This window comes from Solanum dulcamara, chromosome 10 (assembly GCF_947179165.1).
Source record: "Solanum dulcamara chromosome 10, daSolDulc1.2, whole genome shotgun sequence".
Classification (NCBI taxonomy): domain Eukaryota; kingdom Viridiplantae; phylum Streptophyta; class Magnoliopsida; order Solanales; family Solanaceae; genus Solanum; species Solanum dulcamara.
This window is the reverse complement of record NC_077246.1, coordinates 36,327,233-36,345,163: the sequence shown is the minus strand read 5'-3', so window position 1 is coordinate 36,345,163 and position 17,931 is coordinate 36,327,233.

Genomic DNA, 17,931 nt, shown 5'->3' with positions numbered 1-17,931 from the left:
GCTTTAGGGTGTGACACGTGTCAGCCCCAAGAGGTTACACGTGTCCAGACCCTATTGGGTCACCGCACCTACATGTTCAAGGAGGGGCTGCCACGTGTCTATGGGGACTACCTCCCCCAAGCAGGTGGGTCACCTACTTGAACCCAAGAAGGTGGTTCACCTTCCTTCTTAGGTGCTGCCACATGTCACCCTCCCATTGGCTGCCCGAATTTTTTTTTCTTCCTCGTGGGTTTATAATCTCATTCGTAATCTTATCTCACTTTAAGAGCCTATGAAACCTTTTCTACATAAGCTTGGTATGGAATCAAGTAACTCACGTATGTAAGACTTCTAACTTAGTAGTTTACGTAGATAATTCGAGTCCTACGACTCATTACTTGGCCTCCAACTCCTTCCAACTTCTCTTGACCCTATTTCCAACCTTCCCTACCACGGGGTGTCACATTCTCCCTTCTTAGAGTTGTTCAATAGGATCATAACTTAAGTAGCTCACATACTAGCTTCTAAGTAACTTAGGACACATTCCGAGTTTAAAAGTATGGGGTGTAACAACTTCAAACCATGAAGGATAGGCAATTGTTTGAATTTTTGTTAAAAGAGGTGGCATTTCTTGGTCATATTTTGTCCGGTGACGAAATCAAGGTTAATTCTAAAAAAATGAAGATGGTGACAAATTGGCCTAGACCATTAACTCCTTTGGATATTAGGAGCTTTTTAGGCCTAGTCGGGTATTATACAAGGTTCATTTCTGTCTCATCTCCTATGACAAAATTGACTCAAAAAGGAAAGGTCATATAGACAGATTAGTGTGAGAGAAGTTTTCAAATATTGAAAGATCAACTTACCTCTGCTCAAATCTTGACTTTACCGGAAGGATTAGAAGGGTTCAGGGTATATTGTGATATTTCAAAGAGTGGTTTGTTTTGTGTCTTGATTCAAAATGGTAAGGTTATAGCCTATGCTTCTAGGCAGTTGAAAGTGCACGAACATAACTTCCCTATCCATGATATTGAGTTAGTGGCCATTGTATTTGCTCTAAAGATTTGGTGGCATTACCTCTATGGGGTACATATGGATGTGTTCACTGATCGCAAAAGTTTCCAATATGTGTTCAATCAAAAGGACATCACTCTAAGGCAAAGTATATGGTTTTAATTCCTCAAGGATTATGACATGAGTATGCATTATCATCTAGGTAAATCCAATGTGGTTTCCAATGCACTTAGTAGAGTGTCTATGGGGAGTGTGGCTCATGTTGATAAAGGGAAGAGAAAGTTATAAAGGATGTTCACCATTTGGCTAGATTAGGTGTGATGTTGATTGGTTTCGATGATGGTGGTATGTTTGTTCATAATGGGTCCGAATCATCTTTGAGGATGGATGTTAAATCAAATCAATACCTTCACCCGATATATGTAGAGTTAAAGAAGTTTGTTAAAGAAAAGAAAATAGAAGTCTTTTCATAAGGGGCAGATGGGTACTTTACTACAAAGATCGGTTATGTGTTCCGGATGTGGATGGACTAAGGGGTTTGATCTTGAAAGAGGCTCATATTTATTCATACTCTATTCATCTCCGTTCGAATAAAATGTACCGATACTTAAAAGAGATTTATTGGTGGGGTGGCATAAAAAAAGACACAGAAAGGTCTGTGGTCGAATGCCAACAAGCTAAGGCCGAACAACAAACTCTAGGTGGCCTATCATAAGATATCGAAATCCCCACTTAGAATTGGAATATGTGAATATGTATTTTATAGTGGGTCCTCCTCATACTCGGAAATATCATAACTCGATTTGGGTAATTGTTGATAGAATGATAAATTCGGCTCACTTTTTACCGATCAAGACTTCCTATAGTGCTGAGTATTATGCTAAGTTCTATATTCGAGAGTTGGTAAGGTTGCATGGTATTCCTTTGTCAATTATTTTGGATCTGGTACCCAATTCACCTCTTATTTTTGGAGATCACTTCAAAAGAGTCTTGCTACCAATGTAAAGTTGAGCACCGCATTCCATCCTCAAACCGATGGGCAAGTCAAATGGACAATTCAAACACTAGAGGATATGTTAAGGGCTTGTGTGTTTGAGTTCAAGGGGACTTGAGATAATCATCTACAACTTATTGAGTTCACCTATAATAATAGCTACCACTCAAGTATCGATATGGCACCATTTGAGGCTTTGTATGGGAGATGATGTAGGTCTCTAGTTAGTTGGTAAGAAGTCTGAGCGATGACCTTGTTAGGTCCTGATTTGGTGCTTGATGCTTTAGAGAAGGTGAGAATAATTAAAGAAAGGTTAAATACTTCTCAAAGTCATCAAAAATCCTATTTTGACATAGGAGAAGGGAACTTGACTTTATTGGGGATGATTTGATGTACTTAAGGTTTCATCCATGAAGGGTGTTGTTCAGTTTGGAAAGAAGAGGAAATTGAGCCCTCGGTATGTACGACCTTATAGAATCTTTACATGTGTTTGCAAGATTTCTTATGAGTTTGAGTTTCCTTTTGAAATGGCCATGGTTTATTCGGTGTTCTATGTTTCTATGTTCAGGAAATGTGTGGGTGATCCAAGTTCCATTGTGACTTAGGAAGTAGTAAATGTTGAAGAAAACTTGATCTATGAAGAAGTTCTGGTTGAAATTTTGGACTGGCAAGCCAAGAGATTGAGGAAAAAGGAAGTTTTGTCCATTAAAGTCCTTTGGAGGAATCAACAAGTTGAAAGTACTACATGAGAAGCGAAAGTGGACATGATAAAGTGATATCCTCTTCTCTTTTATTCTACTTAAGCCTAAGGTACTAAGTTATTATGCTTGAATTGTTAAGACTCCTACGTTTCAGATTTTCCTAAGTCTTTCACATGCATGCATGTTCATAAAGTTGAGTTTAAAGTCATGTTTTACGATAAGTGTGAAAGTTTTATGGTTTATGCATATTTATGTGTCATTGCATTCATGTTGGGTTGCTATTCCTCGTTTGTGTCCTTTATATACTAGTTAAATCTCATTCGAGGACGAATGTTCCCATGGGGGAAATATAAATTTTAAAAGTCCCAAAAATAAGGAATAAAGAATGAAATTCCAGAAAAATGCAGAAACTGGCACCAGGTGATGACCATGAAGGCCAGCTTTAAGAATGGTATTTTTGTCTTTTCTAGTATTTATAAGAAAAGTTAGGTCATTTTAGGGTCTAAATATAACCTATCTAAATGACCCTAAGTGTCGACCTAGGGCCTAGTCATAACACTGCGATCGAAACTTTGAAGGGCTCCAACCAACCCTCTTTACATATCATTACGAATACATAAGGTAAAATAAATTCAGAAACATCATAAAAGAATCTAATCATGAATCATAAAAGATGAACATAACTTGACAACATAGACTCTATAACATTTTTCCAACTAGTGCCTCTACTAATAAAGATGGGAGGGCGCTAAGAGATGTCCCTAACTCACCCTCAATAATACGAAAATAACAAAGTCTTTTAAAGTAAGAAACATCAACTTATAACTAGACTTTGATAGATGAGGACTCACCACAATTACGTCTATAAGAAAGCTCAACTAGCCACGTGGAAGAATGTGATCCTCAACCCCTACATTATGGGATAATGTAGGAAACAATATGTGTTAATACGCAATGTACTAAGTATGAGGGCATCACATCCAATGTAAATCATAGGATACAATGATTAAATATTGTACATGATAAAAATGGTTAAGGAAACCATAGTGATCAAGCATTTTAAAAGCATGTTTGAAAATCATGAACGATCATAAGAGAAAATACATATGTGGGATAGTACCATAACTGACAATAAGACCATGCAAGCTATAACATAGAATCTTTATGTCTCCCTATATGATGGAAGAAAGGGGAATATATTTGCCAAGATAGTCTCTACTCCACTAGGAGAGTCATGTACATGCGCTATATTGGATCCACCTGCTAAGACATGAAGGCCACCTATGGTGGTATGTAGTTTAAAGGACTTGAGACTGCTGCTAATGCTATTCGTAGGGCCCCCACCTCAAATCCTCTCGGAGCTTTATGAAATTCCATAAAATACATAACATTGTAATCATAGTTAACATACATCATAAACTTGTTCATAAACTTTATAATACATAGAGTAGCTCATTTTCATGTCATACTTACAATGTGAGTATTAGCCTTGCAACATTACAATATCATACTGGCATAATTCATGTCATTAGGTCTTAGGTCACCACATAGGGCCCTAAGTCACCTATCTTAATAACTTACATGAGATTAATATCTTCAACATAATAATAATTCATGATCATAACTCATACTTGAATTTTTAGTAAAATGCATATACATAGTCAAATTAAATGAAATCCATGATAATACCTTGAAATCATTGAATTCGTAATCAGAGTTCATAATATCATTGTCAAAAATAGCTTAATGCATGGGCAATCATAATTTAACTTAATACCATGTAATTCATGTAGAAACATACTTATAACATTCATCTGTAATGGTAAAAAATATAAATTGAAATAACCCAATGTAATTCATCAAATTAGGATTACAAGCACAATTTAAATTTGTGAGATTTTGAGTAGAAACCTTAGGACTCCATGGGTGAAAGAGACCCATTGATCAATCCCTACATACGTTGATTGAAATCAACTTCAAATTGAAGAAGAACCTTTATGAAATTGAAATCCTAGCTTGAAATTTAAAGGAGAGCTTGAGAGAATTGATTAATCTTGGCTTAGGGGAATTAGAAGAATGATTTTGTATTCAGGGAAATTTGAAGAGTTGAATATATATAACATAGCCTTAAAAGTGTCTAGGTTCATTGAATCAAACATTGTAAAATGACAAAATTACCCTTTATTAAACTCGGAATTTGATCCTACGAATCCAACTCTACGGCTCGTCCTCAAGTCTACTACTCATAGACTTGAGTAGTAGTGCAAGCCTGAGTAAAACTTAAAAAACCAAGCATTAGGAGTTTTCTTATAAGTCGAGTTTACGACTCATTTTTATGTCACGAATTGTCAAATTGACTCATCTTACAGGTCTAAGAATGCCCTATTTTTGAAGTCTCTGAAGTTCGTGCACTAGTCGTCCTTACGATTCATCAATGCTACGACGACTCATCCTATTAAGTCTTAGGACTCCTACTAAAGAAAGTACTGAATAATGCTCAAAAGGTCACTCTATGACTTAGTTTGACGAGTCATAGGAACCTCTACGAGTCATAGAGTGACTCGTAAACATGAGGTCATTCTAAAAATTAAGAATTTATTCTTGGTCCCAACTTTTTGACTTTCAGGGTCTCACAATATCTCCCCCTTGGAAATATTCGACCTCGAAAAAGATTTTGTTAGTATAGAAACAACATGGAATGAGGACTAACAATTCAACAAGAATGCAATGACTCATAGAAAAATGTAAACCATAAGACTTTCAAACTTATCATAAATCATGATTTTAAAACCAACTTCATGAGCATGCATGTATATGAAAGACACATGAAACTGAAACGTAGGTGTTTAATTTATTCGATCATGGACAAGTTAGTACCTTAGGCTTGAGTTGAAGCAAAGAGATATGAATAACAACTTATCATGTTCGTTGTTGCTTTCCATTTAGTACTCTCTAATTGTAGATTTCTGCACAACACTTTGACGGATGCAACATCTTTATTCCCTAACCTCTTCACTTCCTGGTGTAATATTTCCAGACAAACCTCCTCATAAGCCAAATTCTCTTCAATGTTCACACATTACTAATGGCACAATGAAGTTTGGATTACCTACAAACTTTCATAACATCGACACATAAAATACCGGATGAACCCTAGCCAACTCAAATGGTAATTCTAACTCATATGCCATCTTACCGACACCCTTCAATATTCAATGAGGTCCAACATATCTAGGACTCAATTTCCCTTTCTTACCAAAATGCATTACACCCTCCATAGGTGAAACCTTTAAATGCATCCAATCATTCACATCAAACTTAAGCTCTCTACTTCTAATATTAGAATAGGACTTTTGACGACTTTGAGCCATCTTTAATTCTTTGTCTTACGAGCCTTACTTTATTCATTGCATCAACTACCAAATTGGTACCAATAAATGCAATCTCACCCACTTCAAACGATCCCACCGGAGATCTATACCTACTCACATAGAATGCTTCAAAAGGAGCCATTTGGATGCTAGAGTGATAACTATTATTGTAGACAAACTCAATCAATGGCAAATACTCATCCCAACTTCCTTTAAAATAGATCACACACGCCCTTAACATATCCTCTAAAGTTTGGATTATTCTTTTTTCTTGTCCATCGGTTTGAGGATGGAAAGAGGTACTTTACTAACCTTTGTACCAAGACCCCTATGAAATAACTCCTAAAAATTTGAAGTAAGTTGAGTACCTCTATCCAATATAAAAAACATGGGAACACTATGAAGTTTTACAATTTCACAGATGTATAACTTAGCATAGTGTTTGGCACCATAAGAAGTCTTAATCGGTAGAAAATATGTCGACTTAATCATTCGGTCCACAACAATCCAAATAGAATCATATTTCTTTCTAGTACGAGGAAATCCTATTACAAAGTCCATATTCAATTCTTCTCACTTCCAAGTAGGAATTTCAATGTCTTGAGCTAAACCTCTGAGTTTTTGATGCTCAACTTTCACTTATTGGCAATTGGGACACTTAGCCATGAATTCTGGTATATTCTTCTTTATGCCATTCAACTATTACACTTTCCTCAAGTCATGATACATCTTGATGGATCACGGATGAATTGAATAATGAGAACTATGGACTTTATTCAATATCGATTCTCTTAGTTTATCCATATTAGGTATAGACAAAGGACCAAGGTAACATAGTACTCCATATCCCCTTAGGAGAGAGCCTTTATGGATTTTTTAGCAATTGACTTTTTCAATTCAAGCAAAACTGGATCATGGTCTTGTTTGGCCTTAGCATCAGCGACAAGAGACGATTCTGAACCCTTATGTATAAGAACATCCCCATCATTTGAATCGATCAAATGCATACTTAAACATGCCAATATATGGACATCCTTTACCAACCCCTACTTACATTCCTCAACATGTGTAACATTATACATGAACAACCGACAAAGAACATGGGCTACATAATTTGCTTTATGCGGATGGTACAATACATTTATGTCATAGTCATTTAGGAGTTCAAGCCTCCTCCTTTGCCTAAGGTTGAAGTAGCTTTGGATAAATACGTAATGCAAATTTTTATGGTGGTTAGTGAACATACCAAAATGTACCCCATAAAGATAATGACACAAAATTTTCAAAGCAAGCACAACCGCCACAAGTTCAATATCATGGGTTGGGTAATTTCTTTCATGCACTTTAAGTTGTCTAGAGGAATATGTTATAACCTTACCATGTTGAATTAAATCACAACCCAAACCAACATGTGAAGCTTCACAATAAATAATGAACCCATCCACACCATCGGGCAATGTCAAAATAAGAAAATGACCATTACCACCATCGGGCTTGGATTGAGAAAAGGCACCATCAAATCGAGCTCTCTTGAACTCTCTCACCTTCCTCTTCTTAATATTTTCTCATTCAATTTGTTTGGCATATGTCATGAGCCAATAAATATCCATCTCCTTGATGAGCATAGCGATTCAAAACTCTTTAATCACCAAGTCGGACATACCCAAAATAAATTTACTCATTCGAGCATAAGAATCAACTACTAAAGAAGGAGCATACTTGAAAAACTTTGTAAACTTGAGGGCATACTCCCTCAAACTCATATTACCTTTCTTGAGGTTGATAAACTCCAACACATTTGCCTACCTCAACTCAAGTGGAAAGAAGTGGTCAAGAAAAGTAACTTTGAAATCCTCCCAACCTATGGGGCCTCCTTCAAACTTTTGGCCTTCCATTAATGGTACCACACTTGCGCAACACCCTTGAGTTTGAAGGCCGCCAACTCCGCTTTATTCTCCAAAGAAACCCCCATGATATCAACAATCTTATACACCTCATCAATAAAGTCTAGGGGATCCTCATCAACCTTAGACTCATGAAACTCGAGAGGGTTCATCCTTGTGAAATCCCTAACCCGTGAAGACGGTGTAGATACATTGGGAGGAGACACTACTCCTTGGTTCACTTATATAGTCATGGATTGGGATATCATATATATAGCGGTTCGGAACTTGGCATGGGTAACCTAATTGTCTAGAGGATCATTAAGAGCTTGAGGGGCTTGTTCCTCATTAGCATCAACCCCTCTTGGAAGTGGAGCTCTTATTTGAGGCATTTTCTGAAAATCGTAAAGAACAATTGTTAGATGGAACAGACTTAGAGTACACTCTATCATAAGACATAGATCATGAAAGAAGTGAAGATTTCCTAAGATGCCTCATAGTCTCCTTGTCATAAAAAAGGTGAGCTTCACATCTATGAATAAGACCCTACATGATGCGATATGTTGAACTTCCTAGAAAACTTCAAAACCTTGTTCTCTGATACCAAGTTTGTAACGACCTGAACTAGGGCCTATTTATGACACGATGATTAGGATTCCTAAAGAAACTCCAACCAAGCCTCTTAGAATATCATAAGTATATATAAGGTAAACAATAAGCAGAAACTCATAAAAGTCCAAAAATATAACATATCTAAACAGAATCATGACAACATAGGCTTCATACACAATATGACCAACATTTCTCTATATGACTACATAGGTGGTGACTAGGAGATGTTCCTAGCTCACCCTCAAGAACTGACATAAAGTGGAATAGTATTTACACATGATAAGAGTTTATGAATAACAATAAAAGAGAGAATAGAGAAAAAACTTGCAAACAATCAATCCATACCTATGAAATTATTTTTGCATTAAAATAGACTAATAATCATTAGTTTAACCATGATTAATGCTATTAAGTAGAAATAAAAATTACCCATAAGAAAATCTTACTTGAAATCAAGAGATTAAGTAGAAAGAGTTTTGGACTACATGGGTGGAAGAACTCATGGATAAACACCCACATAACTTAAATTAAGGATTAAAGAAAATAAATATAGTTTATCATATAATAAAAATACTTTAGACATGATAGTGGAAGGAATACTTTTATTTAAGCCTTACATAACTGGAATTTGAAGCATTACTCAGAATCGAAGGACTTAATAAACACTCTTATATCCTAGCATTTTCTCTTCACCGGAGAGTTTGTGTACTAGCCGGAGAATATGAATCACCGAAATAGTATTTCTACACTACTAAGAACTAAAACTATATTTTGAGAATGAGTAAAGGAGTGTATAGAGAGAAAAGTTTCTTGAGAAAGCTTGATGAACAAAATGATGAAATAAGGTGGGTATTTATAGGTGTGAAGGAGATACCTAACAATAATTAAAATAATTATAAACAAAAATCTAAAAATTTAATGGAAGATTGTGATGTCATGGATGATGTCAAATGTATCTAGATCTTTCCATGGTTGGTGAGATGAACCTTGTTTTAATGAAATAACCTTATTGGAGTTGTGTTTGAAAAAGATAAGTTCCTCATTAGGATTTGGTGTCTTAATAGGAATTGTTGCTCTAGAAGTCTAATTTCACTTCGTTCAAGATTCAACTGATTTGGAGCATCCTATAGTGAGATATGGTTTTTCTTCTACAAATATTCTATTTCATCACAACACCATGTCTTGAAACAATTAATTTATTTGACCTACTTAACCTCCAAAATTTAAAATATGGTATTCAAAAAAGTTGTAGGTAATAATGTTTGGGTTATTCAAAAATTTGAATCACCTAATTTAGATCATCCTATGAAAACTTATGCCTAAAATACATAAGAGATATCATTTTCATCGAGAATTAGAACATCATATACAATGTTTTTAGGGGGTGTTACATTATCTCCCCCTTGGAAACATTTGTCCTTGAATGAGGAAAGACTTAGCTTAAGTAGAGTAGAGTGTAAACCAACAACCCATTATTAATGCAATAGTGTAATTTAAAATATCGTTCAAAACATATTTCATAATTTTGCATGAATATGATAAGAAAAGTTGAAATGCAAGGATTTCAAGTAATTGAGCAAGGAAAACTTAATACCTTAGGTTTGGGTAGAGGGAAAAAGATGAGGGTATCGCTTAATCATATCTGCTTTCGCTTCCCATGTAGCACTTTCAATTTGTTGATTCTTCTAAAGAACTTTAACAGATGCAATTTATTTGTTCCTTAATCTCTTAACTTGCCAGTCCAAAATTTCAACCGAAACATCTTCATAGGTCAAGGTTTCTTCAACATTCACCACTCTTACAGAAACAATGGAACTAGGATCATCACACATTTTCTCAACATAGAAATATGGAACACCGAATGAATAATGGCCCTTTCTAATGGAAACTCCAATTCATATGCAACCTTGCCAACACATCTCACGATTCTACAAGGCCCTATAGACCTAGGGCTTAATTTCCCTTTTTTATCAAATCGAACCACACCCTTCATGGGTGAAACCTTCAGTACACCCAATCGTCCATATTAAAATCAAGATCCCTTCTTCTAGTGCCGAAATAGGACTTTTGATGACTTTGAGCCATCTTCAACCTTTCTCTAATGATCTTCACCTTCTCTAAAGCATCAAGTACCAAATCGAGGCCCAACAAGGTTATCTCACCTACTTCGAGCCAACCAACTGGGATCTACATCATATCCCATACAAAGCCTCAAACGGCGTCATCTCAATACTTGAGTGGTAACTATTATTATAGAAAAACTCGATGAGCGGTAGATAATCATCCCAATTTCCTTTAAAGTCCAACACACAAGCCCTTAACATATCATCTAGTGTTTGAATCGTCTTTTTGGCTTGTCTATCCATTTGAGGACGGAATGCAATGCTCAATTTTACCTTAGTACTGAGGCCCTTTCGAAACAATCTCCAAAAGGGAGAAGTGAATTGAGTACTGCAATCCAAAATAATGGATAACAGCACACCATACAACCTCACCAACTCTCGTATATACAACTGACATAGTCTTTGGCACTATAGGAAGTCTTAACTGGTAAGAAGTGAGTCGACTTAGTCATTCTATCAATAATTACCCAAATTGAATTATGACACTTTCGGCTATGAGGCAAACATACTACAAAATCCATATTCAAATCTTCCCACTTCCATTAGGGATTTTAATGCCTTGGGCTAGTCCACTCGACCTTTGATGTTCGGTCTTCACTTGTTGGAAATTTGGACATTCGGAGATGAACCTTGCTATGTTCTTCTTCATGCCACCCCACCAATAGAACTCTTTTAAGTCTTGGGACATTTTTGTCAAACTGGGATGAATGGAGTATGTAGAATTAATTATGAGCCTCCATCAAGATCAAACTCCTTAGGCCATCAACATCTGGAACACATAGTCGACCTTGGTAGTATAGCACCCCATCTCCCCCTTGGGAAAAGACCTCTATCTTCTTTTCCTTCACCAACTTCTTTAACTCAATAAACGTCAGGTCAAGATCTTTCTTTGATTTAACATCCATCACCAAAGAGGATTCGGACCTATTTTTAAAAACCATACCACCATTATCAGTACCACACAACTTCACCCCTAATCTATCCAACCGGTGAAAATCTTTCACCAACTCCCTCTTTCCTTCATCTATATGGGTCACACTCCCCATAGACACTCTACTAAGTGCATCAACAACCACATTAGCTTTACCCAGATGATAGTGCAAACTTATGTCATAGTCCTTAAGGAGTTCTAGACACCTTCTTTTCCTTAGATTAAGGTCCTTTTGGGTGAACATATATTAAAGACTTTTATGATCAGTATACACATCCACATGCACCCCATAGAGGTAATGCCACCAAATCTTTAGAGCAAAAATAATGGCTGCTAATTCAAGGTCATAGGGAGGGTAGTTACGCTCATGCACCTTTAATTTTCTAATAGCATAGGCTATGACCTTGCCGTTTTGTATTAAGACACAACCTAAACCAATATTTGAAGCATCACAATAAACTACAAACCCTTCTAATCCTTCAAGTAGAGTCCAAATAGGAGCAAAGGTAAGTCAATCTTTCTAGGTCTTGAAACTCTTCTCACACTCATTCGTCTATATAAATTTGGCTTTCTCTTATGTCAATTTCATCATAGGAGATGAGATGGAAGAAAATCCTTCGACGAACCTTCTATAATACCCGGCTAGACCCAAGAAGCTCCTAATATCTAAAGGAGACAACGGTCTAAGACAATTCTTGACTACTTTTATTTTTATAGGATCAACCTTGATCCTATCACCAGATACTACATGACAAAGAAATGCCACCTCCTTCAACAAAAATTCACACTTACTAAATTTTGCAAACAATTACCTATCCCTCAACGTTTGAAACACATCTCTCAAGTGATTTTTATATTTTTCCTCACCCTTAGAGTAAATCAAAATATCATCAATGAAGACCACCACAAAAGTATCAAGGTCATTTGAACACCCTAGTCATCAAGTCTATGAATGCCACCGGTGAATTTTTGGAATTTCACACTCCCTCACCCGTAGTTGGTGATAGCCGGACCAAAGGTCGATCATGGAGAAGTGACTTGCCCTTTGTAATTAATCAAATAAGTCATATATTCTAGAGAGTGGGTACTTGTTCTTAATGATCATCTTATTTAATTGTCGGTAGTCTATGCACATTTGAAGCGGTCCATCCTTCTATCTTACAAATAACATGGGAGCACCCCATGGAAAAATACTTGGTCTTATGAACCCCTTTTCTAACAAGTCCTTTAATTATTCCTTAAACTCTTTCAATTCTGCCAGGGCCATCTAGTAAGGAGGAATAGAGATAGGTTGGGTATCGGGGAGGATATCAATACCAAAATCAACTTCCCTTTCCAAAGGGATACTGGAACGGTCATCGAGAAAGACATCAGAGAACTCATTGACTATGGGAACCGACTCAAGAAGAGGACTTTCAGAGTTTTCATCCCTAACCCTCATAATGTGGTAAATACAACCCTTAGAAATCTTTTTTTGGGCCTTAAGATAAGAATTAAACTTACCCTTCACTACCGAATTACGACCCTCCCATTTAATGATGAACTTATTTGGAAATTGGTACTTGACTCGACGAGTCCTATAATCTATGAAAGCGTAAGATGCATGTAACTAATCCATCCGAAGAATGACATCAAAATCTACCATTTCAAACTAAATGAGATCACAAGGAATAACTTTATGCAAGATAGACATGGGACAATCTTTATAGACCTTTCTAGCAATAACTGACTCACCAACAGGGGTAGACACCAAATAGAGCTCTAATAATATTTTGGGTGACACGTCAAACCTATTATTAAGGAATGGTGTAACAAACGATAAATTTGCACCCGAATCTAATAGTGCATAACATCAATAGAAAAGACCTTTAACATACCGGTAATGGCATTGGGTGTATCCTCAACCTCTCATCTCCCATGCAAGGCGTAAAAGCATTTGGTGCGTTGGACACCTTCTTGGGCTTGTTGACCATGAGCAATTTGGAGTTGAGGCCTAATACCACCATCTCTGCAATCCCTAGCATAGTGTCCCATCTTGCCATACTTAAAGAATGCATTAGAACCGGCTAAGCATTCCCCTTTATGAGCCCTTCCACACTTTTTACAAGCGGAGAAAGTTGAGCAGCAACATTCTCTCTTGGAACCATTGGTTTAGCACCTTTGTCCTTATTGAACCTTGGAGAAGGAGTATAGGTGGAAATCTTTCCATCCTATCAGCCCCATTTCTTTATCCTTCTCAACAACCCATTATTCGTACCACACTTGAGTTATACCTTTGAGTTGATAGGACACTAGATCGACCTTCTCATTCGGTGGCACACCCATGATAGACATAATTTGGTACACCTCATCAATAAACTCTATAGAGTCCTCATCTAGTATAGAACTATCGAACTCGGAAGGATTCATCCTTGAGGCTAAATTTTTCATTTGGGGAGGAGAAACCCTTGATGCCTTTGGTTGGCTACGACTTGAGTCAACAACATAATGATATTGCAAAACTCGGCATAGGTTACCCCTTTCTTATAATATGGGACATTGGGAATTGGAGGAGCATGGTCCTCATCGTCAAACATTTCTCTTAGATGTGCTCTTCCACGAGTCATTATCTAGAGAACACAAAATGGGTTGTTAGTTAAAGGAAAGCTTAGGACACTTTAAGGTACGACATGAATTTGAAAGAAGTGAAAACTTTCCTAAATGTCTCATAGTCTCCTATTCATAGTTATAGAGCAATTCACAACCATGAACAACATCCTATTTGATACGGTATGTTGGACTCCGAGGACCATTCAAAACCTCAGGCTCTAATACAAAGTTTTTTATGACCTAAGCCTAGGGCCTAGACGTGACATGAAGAATGAGGAACTTGAAAGTACCTCAAACAAGCCTCTTAGCATTCTTTTAGCCTTTAATAGGAAATGACAGTAAATAAACAAGCAGAAATCATAATAGTAAATCTTTAACTTACATATGTCCAACAATACCTGTAACTTTTAGATTTAACGAGGCTAAGACAAGTTCCTAGATCACCCTCAATAATAATAGAAAGAAAGGCCATAGTAAGTGTCTAAAGATCTGAATATATCATAAGCTAGAAATATAAAGGAGTATTGGTCCCGGAACATGGAAACTTACCAAAAGTAGTCTTCAAATAAAATCTCAACTAGCCAAATGGAGGAGAACGAGGAGGAGCCTCATTCCCTAAATGGTGATATCATGTAGGCAAAAGAGTATGCGTTAGTACTTTGAATATACTAAGTATGTAAGCAAGCATGAACATTGATGAAATATTAAAACACTTATGTAATATGAAACACAATGCAATGCACGTATAATCAATTATATAGATATCCTTTCAAACATTCATTTTGTGGTAAAATAACCATAAACGATATTTAAAACCATACGAGCTATTACATGGAATCCAACATAACCTCCTAAGTTAGCCGGGAGACTACTTGTCGGGTAGAACACCGTCAACTTTATTCATTTCTTAAACTTTAACTTTCAGGGCTATTTGTGGATCCATTAGCCTAAGTCTACAAGGGCTCCTATGTTGGCACATAGTTAATGAGACAAAGGGTTGCTACTAGGATTTCCTTACCGAATCCTACCACACTGACCCATTCGGTGCTAAGTCAATCCCATAGAATAGTTTAATATTTCAAAATAGTCATAGCATAGAGCTTTAGAATTCAAAACATCATATTCAGTAGAGTAGCTCATTAAAACCTTTGTTAATTCAAATATGTAAGAATTATCCTTATTGCATAAAGAATCCATTGTTCATATCATTACATCATTCTTTTATTTCATAAGACTCCCTTTTGATCATAGATATTGCTTTCATAAATATTCATTTGTAGTCAAAGCTTCAAGTCAAACTTCATTGAAAATATAGTAAAACTATGTGGGTTCAAATCACTTCAACTTGCAAACATGTATGTAAATAAATATGCATAAATACCTTAAAATCCATTAATTAAAAATCTGCTTTAAACAACCCATCATAAATTTCAAGAACCTTTAAAGACATAAATAAATAAAATACTTGCAAACTATCAATGAATACCTATGAAATTATTTTGCATTAAAATAGACTAATAACCATTAGTTTAACCATGATTCATGCTATTAAGTAGAAATAAGAATTACCCATAAGAAAATCTTATTTGAAATCAAAAGATTTAGTTGAAAGAGTTTTGGACTACATGGGTGGATGGACCCATGGATAAATACTCACATAACTTAGAGTAAAGCTTAAAGAAAATAAACATAATTTATCATATAATCAAAAAACTTTAGGCATGAGAGTAGAAGGAATAATTTATCATTTAATGGAAGATTGTGATGTCATGGGTGATATCAAATGGAGTACTATTGATGTCATCTGTGATGTCAAAATGATCTTGATATTTCCATGGTTGGTGAGATGAACCTTCTTTTAAAGGAATACTCTTTTTCTGAGTTGCATTTGAAAATAATAACTTCCTCATTAGGATTTGGTGTCTTAATATGAATTGTTTCTCTAGAAGTCTACTTTCATATCATTCAAGATCAACCAATTTGGAGAATCCACTCCATTTTATTACAACACCATATCTTGCAACAATTAATTTATTTGACTTACTTAACCTCCGAAACTTAAAATATGGTCTTCACAAAAATTGTAGATAATGATGTTGAGTTATTCAGAAATTTGAATCACCTAATTTGGACCACTCTATAAAAAGTTATGCCCAAAATACAGAAGAGATATCATTTTCATTGAGAATTGGAACATCATATACAATGTTTTTTGGGGGTGTTACAATAGGAGTAATCTTTAAAGCATCATAAGTACCAAACATATGTGGGATATAACCATACTCGACATTATGACAATGTGAGCAATTATATGGAATCTGATGATCCCCACATCGAGAAGGGGGAAGGCTACTTTTCAGGGCAGACTCTGTCCAAAATTATCATAATCATGTGCTATATGTGGATCCATTAGCTAGGTCATATTGGCAATCCTATGGTGGCAACATAGTTTAAGGGAATAAAGGTTGCTACTAAGGCTTAGTTTGAGCTCTCATCTTAAAGTCCTATCGGTGCTAAGTCAACATCCCACAGAATACATATCATAACATAAATCATTTATTCAATTTTTCATAAATCATAAGCCTTTCATAATCATACTTTATAAACATGTTTATAGGAATAACTCATTATTATGTGATTAATGTAATGTGAGTGTAGACCTTCCATCATTACGAATCCTTTTCATTAAACATCATTAGGGTCTTAAGTCACCCTCATTCATAAAGCTTGCTTACATACTTGAAATTCATAATCATAGCATATGCTTAAAATTAGGGTAAAACATGAATGCATGAAAAATTGACTTGAAAAATCATGAAATTGGATTGAAAACATGCATGATAATATACTTTCTATCATCCCATACATAATTTATCAAGATAATATCATTTGGAAGTATAATTGAAAATATCCATAATTCATATCATGAACCCTAAAGATCAATATAGGAAAAGTGATTGGAAAACTATTCAAGTCAATGCAATTACCATGAATTTATATTAAAATAGACTTGTAATCATAATTCATGTAATTGAAATGAAGATTATAAAATCCATAAAATATATACTTTAATTAATTGAAAGAGTAAGAAATTTGTTGGGCTCCTTGGGTGAAAGTATCCTAGGATCAATTACCCACATACCTTATAAGAGAAGACAAAAGAATTTGAAAGAATTTGAGAGTTTTGTTGGAGAGCTTGAGTGATTTTTTTAGTGGTGTTCAATAGAGTCCTTGAGAGCTTTTGTAGATAGAGACATATTTGAATAGGTAAATTGTAGAAGAATAAATGCAATTAGAGGTGTAAGTTAGATTATAGAGCTGAATTAGGCCATAAAAATATCCAAATTCATTAACCACTAATTAGGAAAATGTCTAAAGTGTCTCCACTTAAAAAACTGAATTAGGACAAAAACCACAACAAAGTCAGTCCGCAACGCGGACCTATTCCCAGATAGGCCAATTTTGAACGGATGAGATTTTGTCCAGAATTTGAATCCAAGAAAAATTACACTAAGTGGGAGTAAGTGGGCAACACGGACCTGCCGCGCACTTCACTACTTTGTCTAATTTCTTCAAAAAATTATCTTTCACTATACGGGTCCTAAAAATTCACCAAAATTATTTTCCATAAGTTTAGACCCCCTGACTGATATTTCAGACTCGGATTTGCCAAAAATAATAAGGATAATGCATCTCGCAAGCATCCTATTTTCAAGCTATTTCTAAAGAACTTG